Source organism: Nycticebus coucang, chromosome 18 (genome assembly GCF_027406575.1).
Source record: "Nycticebus coucang isolate mNycCou1 chromosome 18, mNycCou1.pri, whole genome shotgun sequence".
Taxonomy (NCBI): domain Eukaryota; kingdom Metazoa; phylum Chordata; class Mammalia; order Primates; family Lorisidae; genus Nycticebus; species Nycticebus coucang.
In genome coordinates, this window is record NC_069797.1 from 5361841 (window position 1) to 5375777 (window position 13937).

Consider the following 13937-nt stretch of genomic DNA (forward strand, 5'->3'; position numbering starts at 1 on the left):
TGTCTGCACTGTCCTCAGGTGCACTGGCCAGGCACCTCTTCGCTTCGCGGACACCTGGGGCTTCCGCCTGTCCAGCCTTCCTAGGCCCAACTGCTGGGGAGTCCGGCGTCAGGGGGCGCCACGGAGCCGGGGGAACGGCGAGGCGCTGGCGGGAGCCTCCTGGCGGTGCTCCCCCTACCTCCCACCTCCCTGCGCCAGCCCCGAGGCTGGGGCTTTGGAGCAGGCAGCCCGGGAAAACATTAACTTTTGGGCCACGTGCAGAATAGCATCATCTACATGGACATTCCTTCCTCCTACGATCTCAGAAAACCTTTGATAACAAATTGAGAAAATGCAGATGATCTTTCCAACAGATGAAATTGCCAATACTCAAGCTTTTAGAAAAGGAAAGAGGAAAAGGACAGAGACAATGAACTCAGAAAATGCAAATAATGACCTGGATAAAGGACAGAGAGACCCATATTCGGGAAATGCCTTTCTGCCCGGTGAGATCTCCAGTGAGGATGAAGAGCCCTTAGCAGAACTGTCTAAGGAGGAATCGTGCACCAAAATAAAAAGCCTGAAAGAAAAACTAACCAACACGAAAAGAAAACAGCGGACTTGGACAGTCTTTGGTCATGCTTCAAGTGTTACCACAGGCAGTCACCCAGTTTGAAGAGCTGGTTGGTATGGCAGAAGCCCTGCTTAAAGGTGGAGGAACCATGTCTACGTCTGCGTCCACCCTCTGGAGAGCAACAAACAACTCCTCCCCAGATTCATTTACTTCAACATGCAGTAACTCTAATGCTAATTGCAGTTCACCAGTTTCCTTGAAGGCTGAGGAAGAGCATCAGGCTGATAAGAAGCAGTTCAAAATTGAGAAATGGCAGATTGTCCGTTCTAATAAGAGCAAACCTCAGAAGTCTATTAATGACTTAATGCAAGTGCTATACACAAATGAATATATGGCCACACACAGCCTGACGGGAGCAAAATCCTGTACTTCAAGGGACAAAGCCGGAAAACCAGCTATGAATCAGGATGAAGTTCAAGAAATCATAGGAGTAACAAAACAATTATTTACCAATACGGATGATGTTTCAATTAGGAGAATGATAGGGCAAAAGCTAAACAACTGTACCAAGAAGCCAAATTTAAGCAAAAATCCTAACTCTCAGGATATTAACTAGATTATTTTGGTATTACAGGTATCTGTAACAAAGCTCCTTCAGTTCTAAATCTAGCATTGGATTTTGTGGAGAATCTGCAACCTTCCTGGCAGTGAGCAGAGACAGACATCTGCAATGACAAGCTGTAAGACATCGTATCATCACTGGGCTCCCTGAGGGACCAACAAGCTCTCTGAAGAAGCTGCATGTAGGTAGAATCCCTCCTAAATACCAGTGATGCATCAGACCAGAGAATTTCTCCCAATCAAATAAGCATGCAATATCATTTTTTGGAAATATGCATTTCCTGATCCCCCCATACTACTCTGTACAGCTAACTTAACTGGATAGTCAGAATTCTTATCATAGCAACAAAAATTTCAATCTTTAAGATTATTCATTGTCCCAACTGATCATTATACATTTATTATTATCAATGACTCCTCTTTAGAGTTTTTGAATCTTAGTGTAAGTACATGTTTGGAAAAGTAAACAGTGAAATAATCGATGTTCACAAATATGACAGCAACAAATTCAGATAATAATGAAAATCTGATAATCATGACTAACAAGTAATAAGATTTTAGCAATAAAATTATAGAATTATTCCATTATCTAAAAATGTATAAAATAGGAATATGAAAAAAATCTTGCAGGTGTCAAGATTTTTTTATTTTAATATGACACTAACATACACACACACACACACACACACACAAATCCAGGTTTGGGGGATTGTTAAAACAATGCATTGATTTTCAGAATTTTCTTTTTGTTTGTTTACCAGACATGTTTTAACTTTTTATTACCCAAAGTATATTAACTACATATGTGTAATATAAAACATCAATATCGCCTACGACATCCTATAGAAGATATAACGTCATATCTATTTGGTTGACTATGTTGCTAAACTGCTTAGTTTTAGCTGATTTATTTTAATCACAGCAGAAGAAAAATGAGTTGAAACAATCATATGGGTTGAATAATCACACACACAAATCATTTTGTAAATCAATAGAAGATTAAACACCCAAAGCCTTCCTGCAGGTCAGGTTGTCATACATGATAACTCTACAATGAGAAGCCATGCTTCTTCACTGCACAAGGTCATGTTTAAACTTGGAAAAGAGAATGCTACAATAGTTACAAAGTTCAATATCCCAGATCCAGGGCACATTCCATAAATGTTGCTTGATAACAATGTAGTTGTATAAATTAAATGTTCTTAAATAAATAACTTACGTAACATTTGCTACTTTTACTTAACCGTAAATAAATCCCACTGAAAAGATAAAAAAACATGAGCACCAGTTAGGGCGGCAGGCAGAACACACATTTGTTCCATTGGTTAGTTACTCCAAAATGTTGCCATTTCTGCTCAACTTTCAGTATCCTTTCTTCCATGTTTGACAATTAATTCACCACTCTATCATGTAGGGGCTGCCATGGAATCAGAGATGACTCTGAAATTTCTGTAGGAAGGGTTTTAAGAGTTGAGCAATTCAACTTAGCAGAGAAGGTATTGCTGCAAGTAAATAGCCCTTTAGGTCAGCAATGGGCAAACACAGTCAATAATCTAGAAGTAACTAGGCCGCTTTTCAGAGGTCTATCCTGTACGCACACATGGAGAAAGACACATAGTGTGTTAAAGTCAGCATGTTAAATAATTATCTTCAAATACCACTATAACAGAACCCAAGTGACTTATTTCACAACTCTTCAGCATGTATCACTCTTAGGAAAATGTGGAACTCTGAGAGTATTTCTGGTGCTTTTACTAAAGTCCTGGCTCTTGGCTCTGACCCCTTATTTGAAGTTTGGAGAGCAGAAGTGAGGACTGTTAGAATTCTAATATGGTTGCGGATACAGGAGAGAGGTTTGTCTCTCTCACTTGGAGATAAAATAGTGGTTCGTCTTTTTCCCAGAATCTAGCGTATGACTTGGTACACAGTAATGGTTTTAAAGTTGGAGGTGATTCCAAGATTTACCTCATTTAGAGATGACCTGTTGTTAGAATCAGATTTCTGAAATTGGTGCTGACTTTCTGCCTTCCTCTCACATTTCACAGGAAATGAGTATTCTTTTTTTTTTTTTTTTTTGAGTCAGAGTCTTACTATGTGGCCCTCAGTAGAGTGCCATATGGCATCACAGCAACCTCAAACTCTTGGGTTTAAGCGATTCTCTTGCCTCAGTCTCCCGAGTAGCTGGGAAGAAACTAGTATTCTTAAAGTTTGACATTTTCTTTACTGGTTTTATTTAAATAGAATTATAATAATTTACCCTAAATAGAATAAAACTTCAAATACTTTTTCAGACTTCAACCACTTTCTCTTTCACTCCCTTCTTCAAAACAAAACACTTTGCAACTCTGGAGCAACTTAAATAATCAAAAATCTAGCCCCAAATTAAGTTCCCCTGACACAAAACACATTTTTGGTTCCTTAAAAAAAAATCTCATACATAGTAAATAATGATAACTTTAGAAATTACTTTAGCAACTTAATCCCTAATTAAGGGATTTCACATACAGTTATGCATTGCTTGCCATGTGAGGAGGAGCTTGAAACTGCATCATTAAAAAAAATGCAATTATGGGGAAAGGGCCAAGGAAGGGGAAGGGAGGGCGGAGGTTTTGGTGGAAGGAGAGTAATGGGTGGGACCACATCTAGGTGCATCTTAGAATGGGTACAGGTGAAACTTACTAAATGCAGAATACAAATGCCTATATACAGTAACTAAGAAAATGCCATGAAGGCTACGTTGAACAGTTTGATGAGAATATTTCAGATTGTATATGAAAGAGCACATTATACCCCTTGATTGCACTAATGTACACAGCTATGATTTAACAATAAAAAATAAATAAATTAAAAAAATGCATTAGGCAATTTAGTTGTTGTGGTATAGGTGGTATACGTGTATCCTGTTATATACCCAGGCTATATGATATGGCCTATTGCTCCTAGGTAACCAATCTGTACAGTATGTTATGGTACTAAATATGGCAGGCAACTATAACACAGTGGTGAAGTATTTGTGTATCTAAATATAGAAAAGATACAGTAAAAATATAGTAGAAAAGATTTTTAAAAGGTACACCTGTATAGCCTTGTTATATTTTTATGAGATTACCATGACATATGTAGTTTATTGTTGACATAAGCTTGTTAGGTGGCACATGACTGTAATTGATTTACAGAAAGGATCTTCAGCAAAATATTCCATCTAAGATAAGTAGATGTTGAACTCTAGGTAATAAGCTACATTAGAAAGGCATAATAGTTTTTAAAAGCTATAGCATAATCACACTTAGGTCAATAATTACTTTCTGCTCAAATTCCTGGGATCCTGTTTTAGGGGAGTTAAAAAGTCTTCTCTTCAAGTAGCCTAGAATCCCTAACCCCAGGTGGGAGAGACTAACTGAGACCTGCTCGTCACACTTGGGGGGGGTGGGGGACAGGGATATCGAGCATCAGCAAAGAAGGCCCAGATCGGGGCGGCACCTGTGGCTCAGTGAGTAGGGCGCCGGCCCCATATGCCGAGGGTGGCGGGTTCAGGCCCAGCCCCGGCCAAACTGCAACAAAAAAAGAGCCGGGCGTTGTGGCGGGCGCCTGTAGTCCCAGCTGCTTGGGAGGCTGAGGCAAGAGAATGGCTTAAGCCCAAGAGTTAGAGGTTGCTGTGAGCCGTGTGACGCCACAGCAATCTACCCGAGGGCAGTACAGTGAGACTCTGTCTCTACGAAAAAAAAAAAAAAGAAGGCCCAGATCTGTCAGCAAACTGTGAGTTACCTGGGATATACCCTTAAGGATGGACAGAGATGGCTCACTGAGGCCAGGGAGCAGACTGTACTTAAGATCCCAACCCCAACAAACCCCAGGCAAGTGCGAGACTTTTTGGGGTCTGCAGGGTTCTGTTGACTTTGGGTACCAGGCTTTGCTGAAATTGCAAAACCCCTCTATGAAGCCATGAGGGAGGGACACCCCTTCAAATGGACAACAGAAAGAGAACTTAAGACTGCTCTGCTCTCTTCCCCCACTTTGGGACTCCCTGATATTACAAAACCATTTCATCTCTATGTAGATGAACATAAAGGGATAGCCCTGTCTCCTGGGATGTGTCCCTATCTCCCGGAGTGTGTCAGAACCCTCCCCACCCCACCCCCCACCCTTCTGGCCATTGAGATTGGCGGAACCCTATCAGCTTTAAATTCTAGTATAGGCATAGAGATAACCAATCCAAAGGCCACGCTTTGCTTCCCACGCCCCTCACCCCATATCCACTGCATAAAAACCCCCACCCACAACGAGTACACGGCTCTAGGCTCTAGGTCTCACCAGCTGCATCTGGGGGAAGGCCGACCGCCTTGGCTCGAGCCTGAATAAATGCCCTCATGTGATTTGCATTGGTGTCCAGCTCTCTCTTGGGGATTCTGATTCTCAGATGCAACACCATAATGAGACATTCTTTTGGTTTCTAAAAGCAGAAAATAAGGGCATTTTCCTGGAAATTTCCTCATCTCACATTTTAATTTTTAACATAACTGTAAGGACCAAGTTAACTCCATTTTCTTTTCTTTTCTTTTTTTTTTTTTTAATTGTTGGGGATTCATTGAGGGTACAATAAGCCAGTTACACTGATTGCAATTGTTAGGTAAAGTCCCTCTTGCAATCATGTCTTGCCCCCATAAAGTGTAACACACACTAAGGCCCCACCCACCTCCCTCCATCCCTCTTTCTGCTTCCCCCCCATAACCTTAATTGTCATTAATTGTCCTCATATCAAGATTGAGTACATAGGATTCATGCTTCTCCATTCTTGTGATGCTTTACTAAGAATAATGTCTTCCACGTCCATCCAGGTTAATATGAAGGATGTAAAGTCTCCATTTTTTTAATGGCTGAATAGTATTCCATGGTATACATATACCACAGCTTGTTAATCCATTCCTGGGTTGGTGGGCATTTAGGCTGTGCCTTGGATTCTTTAAAGGAATTATCCACAATGTCATGAAAGCTCTGATTTGGCTCCTAGATGACTTGGGCGACCCCTGCTGGCAGCCTGTGAAATCAGGCGTGCCCACCACTAAACCAAAAGACAGACCCTCACTCCTAGATCCTGTATAAATGCCCTGTAGACTGTGTGGTCTGTGGGTGGTAGGCTATAATCATGGCTGTGAAGGCATGGAGTTTACTCTTATTGTTATTATTTTCTTTATTATTGTTATTTAAATGGAGGTATTAGAATGCAGGGATGTATCCTACTAGCTAATAACCATTTAAGTTGCATTTGGGAGCTTTCAGGACTTGACAACAGCTTTTCAAAACCTCAGGCTGTTAAACCCCCTACTGGGTTAATGTGGCAGAAAAAGACAAGAACGACACCAGCCAATGACTTTTTGTACAGTGCTGTATCTTGAGCATCTGGAAGAGAGAAAGGGAAACAGATTCTTTCAGAAAATCCAATTAGAGAGAGAAGGAAATATGCTTTGCTGAGAGGGAGGGAGGGAGAGAGAGAACAGGTTCTCCCCAGTGGTAAAAGTCTCAATATTCACAAAGGAAAATCCTATATTACTTTGACTTAGCTCAGAAAACCAGTGTTTCTAGATGTCTTCTCAGGAAACAAACAGTGCAGGTGAACAGGAAATTGTTTTCATCCACAATTCAATTTAGACAATAACAAATATGATGGTTTTAAAAACATCATGAGAGGGAATACAAAAGCTTTTCGTGATTCCTTCTAGAAGCATGGGAGTCACATTCTCCCTCTGACTTGTTTATCGATTTTGAATGAACTGGGGAATCTGGAGTGATTTGGGAAATCACCCTTCACTTTTAGGGACCACATCCTGTATGAAAAATAACCCCTACCCTTAGCTGTACAGAAGCTTTTCAGTTTAATGAAGTCCCATAACTAGTACAACCTTTCTGGAAGGAAGTATGGAGAAACCTCAAAGCACTCAAGCTAGACCTCCCATTTGATCCTGCAATCCCATTACTGGGCATCTACCCAGGAGGAAAGAAATCCTTTTATCATAAGGACACTTGTACTAGACTGTTTATTGCAGCTCAATTTACAATCGCCAAAATGTGGAAACAGCCTAAATGCCCACCAACCCAGGAATGGATTAACAAGCTGTGGTATATGTATACCATGGAATACTATTCAGCCATTAAAAAAATGGAGACTTTACATCCTTCGTATTAACCTGGATGGAAGTGGAAGACATTATTCTTAGTAAAGCATCACAAGAATGGAGAAGCATGAATCCTATGTACTCAATTTTGATATGAGGACAATTAATTACAATTATGGTTATGGGGGTGGAAACAGAAAGAGGGAAGGAGGGAGGTGGGTGGGGCCTTGGTGTGTGTCACACTTTATGGGGGCAAGACATGATTGCAAGAGGGACTTTACCTAACAATTGCAATCAGTGTAACCTGGTTTATTGTACCCTCAATGAATCCCCAACAATAAAAAAAAAAAGAGAGAAAAAAAGAAAAATAACCCCTACCCTAGTTGTTGCTTAGCATTTCATCACACCTTGACTTTGTCTGTTAATCCGTTAAGTTGTCTCTTGTCCAGACCAAATACACTCTTGTGTATTAATAGCTCTTTGTGACACTATTTGTACAATTTACCTAGATTTAGAGGATTATAAATAAAACAACCTCCCCCTCCAGTTTTCCTCATTAAGGGGATCATATTGTATTAGAATACTCATTTCATTATGACATATTACGTTTTATTGTGTTTATAACAACTCCAAGGGGGGGCATTCTCACAGCACTCGTGGAGGTAGTGTATTTCTGTATCTTCTTCAAATGCCCGGGGGGTCGTCCTCATAAAATATTCACCCAGACTGATTTCTTCAAAAGTTTTCCCTGCACTCTCTTCTAGTATTTTTATAGTTTCATGTCTTAAGTTTAAATCTTTAATCCAGTGAGAGTCTGTCTTATTTAATGGTGAACGGTGTGGGTCCAGTTTCAGTCTTCTACAGGTTGCCAGCTAGTTCACCCAGCACCATTTGTTAAACAGGGAATCTTTTCCCCACTAAATGTTTTTAATTGGCTTTTCAAAGATCAAATCATGGTAAGTAGCTTGGTTCATCTCTTGGTTCTCTATTCTGTTCCATATATTTACCTCTCTGTTTTTGTGCCAGTTCCATGCTGTTTTGATCACTATCGATTTATAGTATAGTCTGAGGTTCGGTAGCATGAGTCCTCATGCTTTGTTTTTATTTCTGATTAACGTCTTGGCTATTCGAGGTTTTTTTCTGATTCCATATAAAATTAAGTATTATTTTTTTCAAGGTCTTTAAAGTATGATAATGTAGCTTTAATAGGGATTGCATTAAAATTGTATATTGCTTTGGGTAGTATGGACATTTTAACAATGTTGATTCTTCCCAGCCAGGAGCCTGGTATGTTTTTCCATTTGTTAACATTTTCGGCTATTTCTTTTCTTAGAGTTTCATAGTTCTCTTTATAGAGATCTTTCACGTCCTTTGTTAGATAAACTCCCAAATATTTCATCTTCTTTGGCACTACTGTGAATGGAATAGAGTACTTAACTGTTTTTTTCATCTTGACTATTGGTATATATAAAGGCTACTGATTTATGAATGTTGATTTTGTAACCTGAGACACTCCTGTATTCCTTGATTATTTCTAAGAGTTTTGTAGTAGAATCCTGGTGTTTTCCATATAGACAATCATATCATCTGCAAAGAGCGAACGTTTGATCTCTTCTGACCCTATATGGATACCCTTGATTGCCTTCTCTTCCCTAATTGCAATGGTTAAACTTCCATTACAATGTTAAAGAGCAATGGATTGGGAGGCTGAGGCAAGAGAATCACTGAAGCCCAGGAGTTGGAGGTTGCTGTGAGCTGTGTGAGGCCATGGCACTCTACTGAGGGCCATAAAGTAAGACTCTGTCTCTACACAAAAAAAAAAAAAAAAAAAAAACAATAAAGAGCAATGCAGACAATGGGTAGCCTTGTCTGGTTCCTGATCTGAGTGGAAATGATTTCAATTTAATTCCATTCAATACGATATTGGCTGTGTGTATGCTGTAGATGGCCTCTATCAGTTTAAGAAATGTCCCTGCTGTATTAATTTTCTTTTTATTTATTTATTTATTTTTATTAAACCATAGCTGTGTACATTAGTGTGATCGTGGGGTGCCATACACTTGGTTCATAGATCGTTTCACACATTTTCGTCACATTAGTTAACATAGCTTTTGTAGCATTTTCTTAGTTATTTTGCTAAGAAAATGGATCTTTACATTTCCACATTTACTAGGATTCACATATACCCCTGTAAGATGCACCGCAGGTGTAATCCCATTAATGACCCTCCTTCTCCCTCCCTCCCCCCTCCCTCCCCTCCCTTTCCCCTTTCTAATTCTCTTAAGTGTTCTGATCATGAAGGAATGCTGGATATTATCTAAAGCTTTTCTGCATCAATTGAGAGAATTATATGTTCTTTGTTTTTTAATTTGTTTAACGTTCTGAATTATACTTATAGTTTTACGTATATTGAACCATCCTTGAGACCCTGGGAGAAAAGCAAATTGATCATGATGTATAATTTGTTAGATGTGTTGCTGGATTCTGCTTGTTAGGATCTTGTTGAATATTTTTGCATGTATATTTATTAGTGATATTCGTCTATAATTTTCTTTTCCTGTTGGGTCTTCTTCTGGCTTGGGGATCAGGGTGATGTTTGCTTCATAGAACGTGTTGGGTAGTCTTCATTCTTTTTCTATATTTTGGAACAGGATGAGTAATATCGATACTACTTCCTCTTTAAAGGTTTAGTAGAATTTTGATGTGAAGCCATCTGGTCCCGGGCTTTTCATTTTAGGGAGATGTTGTATGGTTGATGCTATTTCAGAACTTGATATAGGGCTGTTCAACATTTCCACTTCATTCTGGCTAAATTGTGCAAGGTGAGGTGCTTCCAAGTATTTTTCAATTTGCTTCAGATTTTCATATTTCTGAGAAGAAAGTTTCTTGTAATATTCATTAAGGATTTTTTGAATTTCTGAGGAGTCTATGGTTATTTCCTCTTAGTCATTTCTGATTAATGAAATTAGAGATTTTACTCTTTTCTTCCTGGTTAGGTTAGTCAAAGGTTTATCTGTTTTATTGACATTTTCAAAAAAACAACTTTTTGATTTATTGATCTGTTGTATAATTCTTTTTTTTTTTTCAATTTCATTTAATTCTGCTCTAATTTTGGTTATTTCTTTTCTTCTACTGGGTTTTGGGTTGGAGTGTTCTTCCTTTTCCAGTTACTTGAGATGTCTCATTAAGTTGTTAACTTCCTCTCTTTTCATTCTCTTGGGGAAAGCTTGCAGTGCTATAAATTTCCCTCTTAGGACTGCCTTTGCAGCATTCCAGAGGTTCTGATAATTTGTGTCTTCATTGTCGTTTGTTTTAAAAATTTCAGGTTATCCTTCTTAATCTCATCTATGACCCAGCTATCATTCAGCATAAGGTTATTTAACTTCCATGTTTTTGTATGAATATGCAGATTCCTGCTGTTACTGAGTTCAACTTTTATTCCATGGTGGTCTGAGAAGATGCAAAGAATAATTTCTATTCCTTTAAATTTACTGAGGTTAGACTTGTGACCTAAGATGTGATCGATTTTGGAGTATGTCCCGTGGGCTGATGAGAAGTATGTGTATTCAGTTTTGTTGTGATGAAATATTCTGTAGATGTCTGCTAAATCCAAATGTTGGTTAGGTTTAATTTTAAAATTTCTTTGCTCAGCTTCTTATTGGAGGATCTATCCAACAATGTCAAAAGAGTGTTGAAATCTCCGACATTATGGAGCTGGAGGAAATCAAGTTGCTCATGTCTGTTAGTGTTTCACTTATAAGTGGAGGCGCATTCTGGTTGGGTGCTTAAATATTAATAATTGAAATCTCATCATATTGAGTATTACCCTTAACAAATATGAAGTGACCATTCTTATCCTTCCTTACATTTGTTGGTTTAAAGCCTATTGTATCTCCTAATAGATTTGCAACATCTGCTTTTTTCTGATTACCATTTGCCTGAAATATGGACGACCATCCTTTCACCCTGAGTCTATATTTATCTTTTAAGGTAAGATGTGATTCTTGTATGCAGAAAATATCTGGCCTGAGTTTTTGTATCCAGTCAGCCAACCTTTGCCTCTTTAGAGGACAGTTTAAGCCATTCACATTAATGGAGAATATTGAAAAGTCTGGTAAAATTTTGGGTATTGAGTTTTTCAAAAGTCCAGTGGACATTTTTAATCCTTTCACCACTGTGGAAGTTGGAGTTTGATCAAAAGTTTCTGAATGAGTTTACTTTTGTGGTACAGGATTGGGCTTATCATTATGGAGGATAGTTCTGGGAATATCCTGAAGAGCTGGTTTGGTTATGGCAAATTTCTTCAACATGTGAATGTCATTAAAGTATTTATTTTAACCATCATAAATGAAACCCAGTTTACCTGGATATCGGATTTGGCATTGAAAGTTTGTTTGTTTTAGAAGATTAAAAGTCGATCATGTATTTATTTTTTTGAAAACCTAGACCTAAAATCAGGTTTTAGCACAGCTTCTGTCCCTGGCAATAGCTTCTACAGGACTTTCTTAGGCCTTCATCTCCCAAAGGATTGGAATCAACCAGAGCCAGTGGTAGAGACCATCCCTCAGCCTGAATCTCAGGGAAACATGATGACAATGAATCTTGCCTACCTCTAGTTCAGCAGAGTGGCCCTCTTGTTAGACAATCTTACTTCATGACTTTACGATCAATCACATTTCTTCATACATGGGCCATGTCTCTTCTTCAACAAATCCTGATTCAGACATTTTCAAATAAATATCACTCAAAAAAATGGAGAACTTGATTTATTGTCATGTATTCAGTTTTGCAAAGGGTTTGTACTTATTCTTCCATCCTGGAATATAATACAGACATACATGGTCCTTTAAGCAAATTATATATGCCAAGGATATGAATATTGTGCATGTACATTGGCATAATAAATGGTTTTCATGAAATCAGGTTTTCTTCCATCTCTTTTTTTAAGAAAATCATGCTGTCTCAAACTATCTTCTCAGCATGCTGTTTTTCATAAAAATGCACTTCTTAAAATGTACTAAATTGCTGAGGCTATTGCAAAGAACAATGGTATTTTAAGTGTTAAATTGTGATTCGAATGACAAGAATATTATTTTTTTTAAAGGGGCAACCAAAAAAGAATCATAATGATTGAAGAATCTGGTTAAATGGATTTTGGGTAATTGAAGTTTTATTGTACAACTGCGTTTTACACCCATTTTCTCTAAGTGGTTGTGAAAAGGGACATATTTTTCACCACAACTTTGTAAACTTCTGTTTTCTTATTTTTAAGTCTGTTTTGAAATGGTACTTAAGTATTCTTTTAATTTTTCACTCATGTTCTTTTTTTTATTAAGTCATTTGTACACAAATCATGAATACAATTTTGATTATCTGTAGAAATTGGAGTGCTTACATGCGACTAATTAACATAGTCTTCTGGTTTTACTGAAATAGAAGTATAAGTCTTCCCAGTGTGATTGGACAAAAATTGTTTGAGATTTGCTAACTTGGATACATCTGACTTTTCAGGAGACATTGCTCTTTAGTCCTGTGAAATCTCAGCTCAGATGAATTGTGAAATTCTTCCGAGGCCTAGGTTCTGCTTTGAAAGACAAGAGATGTTTAGTCATGTGCTGGGGGTTCATGACTGCAATTCAAAACCTCTCCTAAGTTGTTATTCCAACTGTGGCAGAGTTAGTTAAGATGGTTCCAAGTTATTTTCATTCAAGGGTAGTTGTAAGATTTAATGTTGTTCTTCAAGAGCAATCATGAGTATGTTCTCTATGGAGGTTTTTAAAAGAATGCCGTATTTTGAAATCACAAATTTTCCTCTTCTCTATCTGACTTTTAAAATGGGTGCAATAGTTCAAATTAGTTTGTAATTAGAAAACTCAATAGCCCAACCCCCAAATGGTCAGCTTTTGTGACAATAAGCCTGAATCACAATCATCCAGGCACATGTCTAGTAGAAGATATGATAGAACAGGCAATGCCTTGGAATCGATCTATTTTTTTTCTTATTACGTCTCTGACAAGAATAAAAATATAATACTAGAGTGACATGAGGACATTGATGTTTTTTGAAATACCTTAGATTCTCACTTGAGGTTGAGTGGCGTTCTCTGGTCCTTTAATGGCACCTTTAATAGCAGGTGTCAATTAAAAGGAGTGGGCTAGTCTTTATAGGCAGTGAAAGGAATCAGAACTCCTTTTAATACGTCTGAATTTCTAACCAGTCATCATTGCCATTCCGGCAACAACCCTGTTGCCTGCATAAGAATGGAGGCTTACAGGAAATGTGATAGGCTGACAAAATACATGTACTAACAAGTCAACAGGATGGAAATTTTGGAGCCAACAGGGGATGATAATATTATAAAAACTACACAATTCCTCTCTTGACTGATGGGAACCAAGAGTACCACAATGGGGCAAATGCTAAGAGTGAGAATCTTGGAAGGAAAGACACTCTGAGAAACAACTCTAATAGTGGGAGAATGGAACAGACAAGTCTCCAGGGTCTTTATGTAGTTCAAGAGTGTCATCACTTCCTGCAATAGAGACCTCCCTAGACTAGGAAAAAGAGAGGGCCTCATGTCGAGAGCTACTGCTATGATGGAAGAGTCTTCCCCAGGTGATAGAAAAAAGAGGGACCCAAAGTCTGGTGAGGA

General features: G+C 38.4%; 1 pseudogene; it reads left to right on the forward strand.

Moving 5' to 3' along the window:
- Positions 1–246: 246 nt before the first annotated feature.
- On the forward strand, positions 247–1169 carry LOC128570249 (BEN domain-containing protein 6-like; annotated as a pseudogene).
- Positions 1170–13937: the final 12768 nt, after the last annotated feature.